This window comes from Symsagittifera roscoffensis, chromosome 3 (genome assembly GCF_963678635.1).
Source record: "Symsagittifera roscoffensis chromosome 3, txSymRosc1.1, whole genome shotgun sequence".
NCBI lineage: Eukaryota > Metazoa > Xenacoelomorpha > Acoela > Convolutidae > Symsagittifera > Symsagittifera roscoffensis.
Window position 1 is genome coordinate 11372563 of NC_087064.1, and position 14730 is coordinate 11387292.

General features: G+C 31.4%; 1 protein-coding gene across 2 annotated transcripts in view; it reads right to left on the reverse strand.

The window, feature by feature from the left end:
• The window catches only part of LOC134842077 (fibrillin-2-like), a gene marked incomplete at its 5' end in the record, with an annotated part of 60149 nt that overhangs the window by 10378 nt on the left and 35041 nt on the right, over positions 1-14730 (reverse strand).

The window sequence follows — 14730 nt, forward strand, 5'->3', positions numbered from 1 at the left end:
TTCTAAAATTACATCTTTATCGATAGCAAATCAACTGAACGCATTTGAGCTATCAAAAAAAACATCTAACTGACTATCAGACAAAAATATTCCACCATCTGTAGATTGATAGGCAATGTGACAATAAGTAGGGGTATTTCAAAGTGCTGGTAAATCTAGGACAAGACTGCTCGTATTAGAGCAAGGCCCTGAATGTTCCGACTGCCTTTAAGGTCTAAAGGACAGTAATAACATAGAAAAATTAATTGAATTAAACAAAATGAAAAAAAAATTTTTAATTTAAATTTTTTAAATTAAAATCATCCCCCCACACGCCATATAAAGTACAAAAGGATAGATCTCGCTCCTTGTAGCAAATCAATTATGGTAAATAAGCTTCTTTCAACCAATTTGGAACGATTTCTAACACGGATTAAGTCTCAGCTTACGCGTTAATAGCGCGAAATATATCGCGCGTTAATTGTCCCAAATAAGCAAAAATGGTATTCTTTAAACCCCTTAACTTTACGAAAAATAATCACAGGTGAAATATCTTTTCAAATTTGAGCTCAGGACAACAATACCTTTCGAATGATTTTTTAAAATTCCGTAAAAAATGGCTAGTTGAAAAGTCGAAATTTGTCTGAAGAAAAAAAACCCACCCCGAGCACAAATCATTCCGTTACTTTCGTATCGAAAGTCGGAACAATAAGCATAACATCAATTCTTTATAGCAACTAACGATTTTGTGTTTCACTTACTCAAACTACCTCTGCTATATTACTATTCCCATGCGAAACTGCCATAAAATCTTACAAGAGTACTATTTATTTTTCACATTTACTTAGTGCGTTTGCATTTATTGTTTTCCGATGAAAACATTTTTTCTTGTTCGTCTACAATTAAGAAGGGATTGTATGAGTTCAAAAAAATTTTAAACTGCTTGAGGTTGATATTCCTAACCCTCTGAGTAATTTTCCCTACAAATTTTTTATAAACTGTTGTCAAATGAAGCTATAATTGCCTCTTTTAGAACTTCTTATAAAATTTGCAGGAAAATTCTGCGATCTTAAATCTTTTTATAAAATAGTTTCTAGCAACTTTTTCTCAAAATTCAGAAAAAAATGTGAAAAAAATGAAAATTTTTCATATCGTAGTAACAGATGAAAATCAATTTCGAAAAGTTTTCTTTTTCATTTTGGTGCGTGTAAAATTTTTCAGATATTGGTTATGATCATTTCAGAGCACGGAATATTTGTGTTCGGGATGAGTTTTTTTTTCTTCAGACAAATTTCGACTTTTTAACTAGCCATTTTTGACGGAATTTCTTTAGATCATTCAAAAGGTATTGGTGTCCTGAGCTCAAATTTGAACAGATATTTCACCTGTGATCTTTTTTCGTAAGGTTACGGGGGTTTAAAGATTGGCTTTTTGGCAAGTTTGGGACAATTAAGTATCTTGCAACTTTATAATAAAAACTCTTTTTTTGTAACATTCTTAATTTCTAATTTTATACGATTTTGTACGATTCTTATGAGAAAAGCTCTAAGTCAGCGACTTTTGGTCAACCCGAGAATATTCCCATGAATACGTTAGTTGTGTCTTCAATTGCATTATGATAAAACGAATGCTTACAATAGCAGTTTTAAGCTAAAATCAGTGCGACACCATACTGTTCTCGACACCTACTGTTCCAAACTGTCTACCAACTATTCTCGATGCCGGAAACTGAACCCATTTTTGGTGCTTTGGTAGCCATTTCGAGCCATTTTAACGAGGGGGGATGGTCGTGGATTAAACGGGGGCGGAGGCAGTAATCTTGATGGGAAGCTTCAGCGGGGGAGGGGTGGGATGTTTGTATACGTGGGAAGGGGGTTGTATTCTGCAGGGAACACAAAGGACGAGGTATGGCAAAGGCAGCTAAATTGGATCAGGAAGAGTAATAAAAAATCAGCAAAAAAACGAGAAACTAAAAATATATTTTCTCTGTAAAATGTAATTAGCCAAGTTTTGAATATGCTACGTTGTGTTTGGAACTTTCAGAAAAATTTTCGAAATAAATTGATTATGATCCTTCTATTGATTATAATTCGTTGAAATGGATTCATTAAAATATTATAATAGAATTATAGTTTTAATATTATGATTACTATTGTATTGTTTTTATATTATAATTATACTTATTATTTTATTAATTTTTACTATTATATTATAATTCATTAAACTATTAATAATGGAACCAGATCTAAACTGAAATTTGTTATTGGTTATTATTAAGATATTTAATCTCAATAAAATATTAAAAATTAACCAATCATATTCCGTCAACTAACAACCCACTTATGTGTAAGTGCTGAAACTACTTGTAGTTTCACCACCAGAGCAATTTCAGCTAAAATTAGAATACAGTTGCCTTCTCCAAAGAAACGGACCCGCGCAAGCCAGTATACACTAGATCTATTGAGACTGGGAGATATAAAACTAAGATTAAGATTGGTATTAGACTTAGAAGTTGCACGAATTTGTCCGGCCGAAAATAAGACAGCGTGACGAGCAGACTATGTACCTTATCTTCAACTACTCTATGAGTATAACCAAACGGTCATAACTCATCTGGTGCGACCAAAAGTCTAGAATAAGAATTTAACCAACTTAGATTTGAAACAATAACCAAAACATTAGATTAAAATTAGACAATTTCAACATTACAAAAATGTTATTTGACAAAAATTTAGTAGAAATGTCTCTACGACTCAACAGATCACCGCCAATTTTCCAAACAATATGAGAAAACCTGGTATTGCAAGAAGACCTCGGACAAGGAACGATGTACGATTAGGAAGAAACCCACCAATCGATTTCATGATCGTACGACAAAAACCAGAACAAACTTTTTTATTTAGAATACTTCCAGCAGTAAATTTAAATTTTCATTTTCTGACATAAAATTTTGAAGAAAAATCTTCAAAAACATTCATGGCGCTAAACTAAGAAATTATACAACAACGACAGATAAAAAACACACTAGTCGTTGCCCTCAAAAAACTGCAGTAATTTAAAACATCATGAATAAAAATATTTATCGAATAAAAAATACAAAAATCAGTTTGTATAAAGCATAATTATTAGTTTTATTAACTTAAATAAATCATCTTTTCATCCCAGCTTCATCAACTAAAACATAACAGCAAATTTCAAAAAACTAACATCATCAAAACTAAAACCTTAACCCTTTCTTAATATAAACCTTTATTTAAAAATTATCAAGGCCTATCCTTGTTTTCACTTAAATTATTTTCACTGAAATAACAGATCATCAAGGATTATCTTTGGATCAGATTGGACTATTTTGTTCTCCCCCTCCCAAATTTAATTAGTGTCTAACGACCTCAAACGTCGATTCACAATCCAACCCTTTTTGACGACCCAGAATTAATAGAAATTTTTCATAGAACTAACCATTCTAATTAAGATAAACAGTGAAAAACTTCGGTTACTCATTTTTCACTTGATTCCCCCCTCTTAAACGACCAAGGCTAAAAAACACTTAATTTTGGTAAATCATAAAATAGTATCTAATGAACTACTTGTGTTCTAATTATACCTGAACCATGTGGATTTTGATTTTTTTATTCTCCAACTCTTGATCACAAATCACAACCCCTAAGTAAGATTAAGTAATTCTATCTAAACTTAGAATTGTTCATGAGAAAGTAAAAATCATTCATACGAATCGATATATGCTTTTCTCTCCAATCCGACTTTTTATGCCGCAAGTTAAGCTAACCACAACAAATCAGTAGAACTAACAGTTTAAGAAACTAGAAATCACTAATCCCAATTTGCATCCATCATCCTAAACCTTATGCCAAGAGACAATTTAGGAAACAAACAAACAATTGTATTACACAAGTGTATAATCAATGACGAAAGATACAACCTCGCAACCACACCACATAGACAAACAGTAGGATATGTAAGAACAAAAAGACAAACCTTAAGAAAGAAAACTATAAACAAACTAAAACAAATTACTAGAAAACGATTTACAAAACGAAGAAACGCAGTCTCAGAATCAGAAACAAGCTCAATACAAGAACTTCACAATCTAAAAGACTCAATTAATAAAAATCATCAAAACTACGGTCATATATATTTTTCTGACTCAGAAACCACGTCACCAGCATCGATAAAAGGAAAATGCAGAATAAAAAAGTCCTACAAAAACAATGCAATACGTCTGTATAATTGGAATCAACCAATAAGACATATTGAAAATTACTCGTTAACAGTAATAAGACACAGAAATGATTCGAAATGAAGAAAACCTCGAAGAAAACTCCAGAGGACAGGTACAATTTTGCCAGAATTTAATCGTAAGTGTATTCGAAAAAGGAGATAGCCCATGTACAAGCCAGTTTCCTCAAGTAGTAATGAAACGACTACTCTTTGACCGCTATCTTAAAGGCCTATGTAATAATTTATCACATTATGGAAAATACACAATAAACCCGTTTCATAAAAAACATCTAGTTCAAACAGATGACATAGATATTGAATTCTCAAAAGTTTTTACAGAATACATAAAAAATATACAACATCGAAACTCACACAGAGCAAACTCGTTACTCACAAACGATTTTTTTCTTTTATTTATAGCTATTTCTCTATACTAGAGTTGAAAGAACCAAAAGGCGATTAACCAAGTCAAACTTCTCAACACACAATTGTAAGACAAGAAATCAACATTTTTTCAAAATTATTAAAGGCAATCCGTAAAAATCAAACTAGTAATGATATAACAGAAAACGCTAAACACAATCTACAAAAAAATTAACATGATTCATAACTGATTATTTTACTCATAATATTCAACTATATTAGCAGAACAAACAGATTATATTTGGGACCCTGAATGGTCTCACGAATCATTCATTAATATAACAACTGATATATCAAGTCAAGCATTTAGCACAATTTCTATTCACAAAGTTTTTGTTAAAGTATACCCACTTACAATTGACGCAACACCTTTAAACTATAATTCATTCTTTCCTGACAGAGCAGGAAACAATAGTTTAAACTCCACTTTTATTAAACAAGACAACAGAACAAAAAACCTTTCACAACAAGATATACAAATCCCATCACATTTTGTAAGTGAAGAAACAATTGAAACTATAACAACAACAGCACAACCAAGTATTTCACCTATTCATCCCAACCTTACAACTCCAAAAATAAAAACACAACATTGCCACAAATAACCCTACAATCTACAGTAAAACTCTATGTTGCTTCAAAATATTCACAAATGAATTACCAAACAATTCTACCAGAAACAAAACCATCATATAAACAAAGAACATCACATAGGAATAAATTTGCACCACAAAATTTTAACTATGTAAAGAAATCAAAAACAGCAAATTCTTCTATTATGAATACTCAGACCTATTCCCATTTACAAAGTCAAAATATACAACAACCAACTTGAAGCTCAGTATTTTTTAATGATCAACCACGATCTTTACACGATCAAAGTGAAAATTAACCATTTTTTCATCAAAACAAAAAATACATACAAATACTATACTACAAATCAATCCCCTTATTATACAGCTCATTATTCTCCATCAGAAGATGAAGAATAATATAATCAGAATCATCAACGATTCTATACAAACAAAAGAACTCACTCTCACAACATTGATGAACCAGATATTTTCGCACCATATACCTAAAATGAACAAGCACGACAACCAAGAAATAATTCAACATCATACAATAAAATTTTTCAATCACAGATTCCAGTCAATACACAATCTTATCAACCAACTCAAATGCATAACGAAACTCCGCTGCCGTAATATTTACAACATTATGAAAAAACAAAAAGACAACCTCTCAAGTACCAAACGCCGCAGAATCACTAGAAATGACTATGATTCCATACCTAATGGGTGGATCCTCAATATCATCAATTAAGCCACTAATGGTATTCACAGGTACAGATCCTGAATACTCTGTAGAAGTTTGTTTAAATGCAGCCACAGCAAACTTAATTTTAAATATAACACCTGAACCAATAAATACGCCACTTGACAAAATTGGATACATAGACGTACAGCCTTAATCCAAACTACACTTGATGGCGCAGCCCAAAAATGTTTTTCAATTCTATCTATAGATATTAAATCAGATTGGAGAAGATTCACACAAGAATTTTCAAAAATGTTTGATTCTGAAAAAAAAACAAACAACATCAAAGAATTCTATGCAACGAATTCCGTAGACTACCCAAGGAAACAATTAAACAACGTGCAGTAAGAATTGAAACTCTAGTCCGAAAAGCATATTCACTCAGTACTCATGATTATAAAAATACAAGAATGACAGAAATTTTAAAAATGACTCTAACACCTCAATTACAAAAATAGCAATAAAAGAGAACATCGCCTCCTTCATCAATCCGAGAAAATGATTTAGACTTTGGAAAACTAGTAGATAAACTAGAACAAGCAGAAATCACAATAAAAATGAAAGAAATAGAAAATCTAAAATTACAATTTGTAAACAGCATCTAAACCACTACTTCGCAAGTTATTCAGATTCATGACTCCGATACAGAATTATCAGAGAACATTACTGAAATGTTAAACATCTACGAGAAAAACGCAAAATTTAAAGGTAGACCATCATTCAAAAACAGCTAAATCTTCTATTATGAATACTCAGACCTATTCCCATTCACAAAGTCAAAATATACAACAACCAACTTGAAGCTCGGTTTTTTTTAATGATCAACCACGATCTTTACACGATCAAAGTAAAAATTACCCATTTTTTCATCAAAACAAAAAATACAAAAAATACTATACTACAAATCAATCCCCTTATTATACAGCTCATTATTCTCCATCAGAAGATGAGGAATATTATAATGAGAATCATCAACGATTCTATACAAACAAAAGAGCTCACTCTCACAACATTGATGAACCAGATATTTTCGCACCATATACCTAAAATGAACAAGCACGACAACCAAGAAATAATTCAACATCATACAATAAAATTTTTCAATCACAGATTCCAGTCAATACACAATCTTATCAACCAACTCAAATGCATAACGAAACTCCGCTGCCGTAATATTTACAACATTATGAAAAAACAAAAAGACAACCTCTCAAGTACCAAACGCCGCAGAATCACTAGAAATGACTATGATTCCATACCTAATGGGTGGATCCTCAATATCATCAAATAAGCCACTAATGGTATTCACAGGTACAGATCCTGAATACTCTGTAGAAGTTTGTTTAAATGCAGCCACAGCAAACTTAATTTTAAATATAACACCTGAACCAATAAATACGCCACTTGACAAAATTGGATACATAGACGTACAGCCTTAATCCAAACTACACTTGATGGCGCAGCCCAAAAATGTTTTTCAATTCTATCTATAGATATTAAATCAGATTGGAGAAGATTCACACAAGAATTTTCAAAAATGTTTGATTCTGAAAAAAAAACAAACAACATCAAAGAATTCTATGCAACGAATTCCGTAGACTACCCAAGGAAACAATTAAACAACGTGCAGTAAGAATTGAAACTCTAGTCCGAAAAGCATATTCACTCAGTACTCATGATTATAAAAATACAAGAATGACAGAAATTTTAAAAATGACTCTAACACCTCAATTACAAAAATAGCAATAAAAAGAGAACATCGCCTCCTTCATCAATCCGAGAAAATGATTTAGACTTTGGAAAACTAGTAGATAAACTAGAACAAGCAGAAATCACAATAAAAATGAAAGAAATAGAAAATCTAAAATTACAATTTGTAAACAGCATCTAAACCACTACTTCGCAAATTATTCAGATTCATGACTCCGATACAGAATTATCAGAGAACATTACTGAAATGTTAAACATCTACGAGAAAAAAACCCAAAATTTAAAGGTAGACCATCATTCAAAAAACTCGAACAGTCAAAATAATCAGTATCGAAAAAATTACTCAAGATCAAATTCAAACAGAACAAAATATTCCTTTGATAAATCCAGTTTCCATTTAAATTGGCGAAATAGATACTATTCAAAAACTCCTCATATTATAGAAATAGAAGTTACTCCAACGATAAAAACCGAAATTATTCAAATGATAGAAACAATCAATATCAAAATAACACATCACGAGATTATTCAAATAATAGATCAAACTATCAAAGACCGAATTAAAAAATTTATCACAAAAGATCACGTAACATTTCACAGAACAGAAATTCCAACTATCAAAACAGACAGAGAAATTATTCCCAAATACCACATAGGAAAAACACAAGTTATCAAAATTCGCAGCAACACTATAGGAGTAGTACATCTAAACATCAAAGACAAATAAATCAAGTACAAACAACTAAAGAAACTCATCGGTATTGATAACAGACCCCCCTCACCGGTATTGATAACAGAGAAAGCACATAATTGCAATTCACAGACAGTGAAAGCGAAACAGAGAACACAATTGCAATTAACATGATTCAAATTGAAATTGACTACGAACCAGTTATATACGAACAGCCGATAGAATCATATTACTTCCAAAATTATGATTATTTTCCCCTAAATTACTTTGAAAGACCTATAAATCACAATGAAATAATAGTTGACATAGTAGAGGAACTTACAGAAGAAAAACCTACAGAAGGTTCAAGCACAAATCACATTTATCAATATATATATAAAAAAACACAATTACCTAAATAAAAAATTCGGACAAACCCACTTCTCTTAGAAAGCCCAAAAGCGAAAATTTTCAAACACCAGACTGTGAAATTGATTTTCTAATAGCTTCGAGAGCGGAATCAAACATCATCCACATTCCCACATGGAATGAAATAAAAACTTTACATTTAAAATAAATACTTTTGAAAACAACAAGCGGACTAGCAACAGCACAAGGATCAAGCTTAACAAACTATAGAAAAACCCAGTTCTTCCTTCTTCGCACTCGAACAATGGAACAAAATAGACTATTTAATAAACCATTTAAACAAACTTTCCGTATCACAGATATTAAACACATTATCATTAGAATCCCATTTATAACTAAATACATCCCAACTATAAAAAGTTTAAGCACAAGAACAAACAAACAGCCACCATTTTTCTCCAAATTCTACCCCATATACAACCAAACACGGAAACACCTGAAACCATTAGCAGGTTATGTATACAACTTTTCAATCAAACCAGTTCATCAGTATGATAAAGCACAAAATAAACAACGTCTCCATATGTCTGACCATGAATTCGGACAAATTCAAAAATTTTTCGAAGTAACAATTTTATCTATTAATTACATGAAAACTTCAAACTCAGATATGATTTCCTTACATGTATATAACAACTCTCCATACAAATTAACCTTACCTCTAGGACTCCTAGGTTAATGTGAAACTAATGCAACAACTTCTCCCACAAAAGAAGTAGCATATAAAGTGAATAAAAATTTACAACTATTAAATATATGTCATTTAACAATTCTTGACGAAGAACTATCGATAAAGAATATAATAAGCAACCAAAAACGCAGCACAGATTATTTCACAAAAACACTTTACTTTAAACCAACATTTCAAATAACAAAAAAACACAGCAGAACAGCAAAAATTCCATACAACGTTCAGTTTTCAATTTTCTCAGTTAACACAAAAAGAATTTGAACAATTAGCCGACTTACTATTGAAATGCCCAAAAGTTTACGGAACATCTAAATTTGATTTTGGAAAAGTAAACTCATCACCACATTTACTTAATATAGTTTTCAAAAAACAACGAGCAAGTAAAATTTCAATCTAATTGCAAGACAAAGTTAACAGATTTTGGACGTATTAGAACAATATGAAATCATTTCCCCAGTAAATAAAGAAGAACAGCCAAAAGGCAACAGATTTATCAACTCCGTTATAATTTTAGAAAAGGAGAATCATTGAAAATAGTTCTAAATGCAAGATACCTCAATTCACTCATTGATGAATCTAAATTTCATTGGCCTATTGAACCAATTCAAGTAATTAGCACAAAAAAACGGTAAATACTTCACAACAGCAGACATGAATAGCGCATATGATCAAATGCGACTCAATGATGAACAATCGCGACGCTTAATAAAATTCGTTATTGGAAACCATTAATACGAATTTAATAGACTATTTTATGGAATTTCCATAGGACCAGCAGCATTCTCAGCATTTATGAGCAAATTTTTTCGACCATTCATACTTAACAAAAATGCAAAAACATATTTAGACGATATTTTCATGCAATCACAAACAAAAGACGAAATGTTGACTGTCTTAGAAAAATATCACCAGGTATTACTAAAAAAAAACATGAAAGCAGCACCAAATAAATCAAATTTTTTTTCTGACCCGTGTAAAATCCCTTGGATACATTATAGAAAGAAACACTATAACTCCATTAAAATCCCGCATAGACGCAATTCAAAAACTCTAACCTCCTTCCAATAAAAGAAAAAACAAGAATTTCTTGGAGTGCTAAGTTTTTTGAGTAAATGAGCATATAAAGTGCGATTATACTTAAAACCATTCTATAATATTCTTAGACAACAAAATAATTTTGAATGGACATCAGAACAATTCTCAAACACATTCCCAGATCCAGATCAACCGTTTTATGGTATGTGCAGCGCCTCCAGCTTTGGCATCGGCGCAGCATTATTACAATCTCACAATAGAACAAATAAAATGAACCTCATTTCAGCAAATTCAAGAATATTTAACAAGCTGAACTTAGACTCTCTACTCTTATGAGAGAACGCACAGCCATAAATCATACCCTCACAGAATATGAATTTTTAATACTTGGATCAAAACCTCCAACATTTTTATTCACAGATCATAATCTCATAATTTATCTTTTCACACAGAAATCAAATCCAAACCATAGTGTTAATAGATTTCAAATAATTTTAATGAAATTCCCAAACTTACATGTAATGGACAGCATTACCCGATACTCTCAGTAGAAATACACCACCTGAATTATTAACAAGAGAAACAACAGTAGACATACCACAAAACATTAAAAATTTTCTTGCAAAAGATGAAACTTCACCACGATTACAATGCAAACATGCAGTAAGAAATGACATTGACCAATCACAAATAAACCATTTACAGCACTTCCCACTATACTTAGATTGTCAAAACAATCAATATGAAGTAGATCTACTAGGTAAATCACTTTAAACCAATACCATATTCATCATGGATTAAAAACAATACACAACAAAAACCAATCGGACAACAATCGTACAAGACAGACCTGTTCCCTTTAGTAGAAAAGGAAAACCCAACTGGATATATAAATTTATCAGTCCCACCAAACAATGATTCAAACTACACAATAAGTCAAGTCTTTAACCTCCATGACCCTCTAGATACAATACCTCTATCAAAAATAGGCATTGAAAAAATTTTTCTACCAAACACAGAAAAAATAACCTTAGAGTTACTAAAGAATTATCAAAACCTTGACCCAGTTAATAGACAATTAAAATCTCGCACAAAAAAAAACCAAACCAATTATAGCCGATATTACAGTTCTAGGAAGTAAAACACTCCTTAGATATTTTAAAATTCAATAACCCGTCTATAAACGAAAATACAGATATTTTAGAAAACCAAGCAACTGATCTCAAAGTTTCTTGCCTACCTTTAAGTATGATGCTTCTAGCTTTTCATACTTCACAACCATTACACATTAAAGGACACTCAGGATCACAAAAAACATCCTCAATTTTTTTATTTTCCAAATGCACCGATTTGGATTAAATCAAAGATTCTGCAAAGATTGCATTACATGCCATTTAAATAAACCATACCCAAATTAAAATCATATTGCAGAAAAACACGATTTCAAAGGACAAAGTCTATACTTTAATCACAAAATCTCATTTGATAAAAAAGGAAAAAGGACAAATATCACCGTCCTCAGAAGGAAACTCATATATAAAGGTTATAGTCGACGCAATTACACACTACTCAGCACTTAAGCCAGTACCCCATTATAATGCTTTTTATGCATATACTAAATTCTATGAACACTGGATAGCAAAATTCGGATTAACCGAAAACCTTGTTCGGATTAACCGCACTGAATTCATAAACCACATACATCTCATGCACCTTGGACTAATGAACTAGTCAAAGGAACGAACCGTCCATTACAAGAATATAGTTATTGGTCAATAGATGTAAACTTATTTGCCTTATCTTATAATTCACAAATAACAACCACTTAAGGACTATCACCCTATGAGATCTTTTTTAATCATAAACCACAAAAAAAAACAATAAAATTCACAGCAAATGCTTCAAAAAACACACAAGGTTATTGTCAACCCACAAAAGAATCAATATGTTATAATCTACCACTACATACACACGATGAAGATCACTTTCATCATCCCCAAATTTTAAAACTAGCTTCTGGTACACATACCGAATGGATTTGAAATAGAGATAATAATCATAACGAAATTTATCAAAAAGTAGCAAAAAACTAATACAAAAACAAAATTTGAATTCCCAAATAAATTTTCGATTTACACCAGCTACAAATTTAAAAAGCGGAACATACGTTTTAATTCCAAATTTTACAACACAAAAAGGAATTTCTAAAAACTTACAACCACTCCGAAAAAGACCATATCAAATCAATGACGAACTCACTGAAGTAACATAAAAACATATAGATTCAAACAAAAAAGACAACGCGAAAACTACGCCAAAGTTCAACGCCAAAACAACGCCAAGACAACGCCAAGACAACGCCAAAGTTCAACGCCAAAACTATCTCTTACCTTACTACCCAAAAGAATACGCTCCTCGCGAGCTCACTCAATTATATTCCTTTACAGAACTTAAGGTTATTCACGATCACTCTGATAACAATCCAAATCGAAAAACTAATTGGAATAATTTTCAAAAACCTTTAGAACAAAAAAAAATTTAAAAAAATTACACAATAAACATCGCAAGAGTTAGATAACAAGATATCTCAAAAAAAAAGAAAAAATCGAAAATTAGAAGAAAAAACTATACCACAAGATCTAAAAGAAAAATCTCAACATAGGCAATCTTCACCACGTCAAATCAGCCCCGAAAAGACTATAAAACATTCATTCCTCAATCTAAAATAATAAAGAAAGTTGAATTTCAGAAACCACTTTAAAATTAATTATCATTTTCACTTCTCTAAATATCTTTTAAAGACCGTTTTTTATTTTCTCAATATCCATGCGGAAAAACACTTGAACAAACTAGTTCAATTTTAACCAATCAGAACCTTTCGGAATCATCAACTCAATTATGACACGACTTCTTTAGCCGTCAAATAAAAACCTTCAAGCGTATCTCTAACTATAACTCAAAGACCTCCAGGCCAAAAATAAGCAACCCGCTCAAATTTGAGAACTGAAATAAACAAAATCTCAATATTACAACCCTCCCCTATCAATTACCGTCAAGAAAACAAGTTAAATTAGGTTAAAATAATCCGACCACACTTGAATTTAGCCTCAAAAAATAAAAAAAAAATAATTCGACAGAAAGAAACATTTCTTCAATGTTTCTTTCTCAAACAGTCAATCATATTCAACAAAATCTTTTAATTTTTTTTCAATAATTTCATTTTTGTCAAACTCCTTATTGTATAATCCTTATAGCTGATACCCTAGAAATCTTACTCCTCCTAATAATTTTTTGCAATTTTTTCATCATTTTCTATTCCATAGCTCAATCCTACATTAATTTTGCAAAAAACCTTGACCACCTCCTCAGGTACGAAATTTCAATAATTATCTAAATGTTACGACACCTATTCAGCAAAAAAGATGTTTTCTACTTTTTGTGATATTTCTCACATTTTTAAAATCCCTAATTATGACAATATGTAAATGCATAAAAAAGGCAATAATAATTTTTGGATTAGCAACGATACTCTTAATTCTTTTCATCGAAGAATATTACAATTAACATAAAATATCGTCGTACTTAATCACCTTTTTTCAAATTATCCAAAGTTGCTAATCAACAACATCCACACCAGTCCCCACCAACAACATCCCAAGAACCTTCAAAAAAACCAACAAATAGTCAAACAAATAATCCCCAATCATCAACACTCATTTCTTTTCAAGACAACACATATACATTTGAGAAAGACACGCACGATTGTCAGAACCTTTAGAACCAGTAATTCAACAAGCACCTCTAAGCGAACCACAATACGAACCAGTTTATAAAATATACCCCCCTCTCCATCAAGACCTTAACATTTCAAGACACCTAGGCCAAAATAAAAAAACGCTCGAAACATATAGACAAATTATACATTCAAGACGGAATAGTATTTTTCAAACCCCAGAATTTAATTCAAAATACCTCAGTCGCCAATATCAAATCCTCTAGACCTTTCCAATAGCACAATCCAAAGTACATCCCAACCAAATCAACAACAAAATATCTCAAACATACCCTTATTTTACCGGACCTCAAGATTTACTAGTCACAGATTATGATTGTGAAGAAAATGAACAATACGCTTTACTGAAAAGTCCGTGCTATAACATTAACAACTGGATATACATTCACAGCTACATCCGAAAAGAAAGTACATTGTTCTCAAGTCTCAAATGGTAATAAA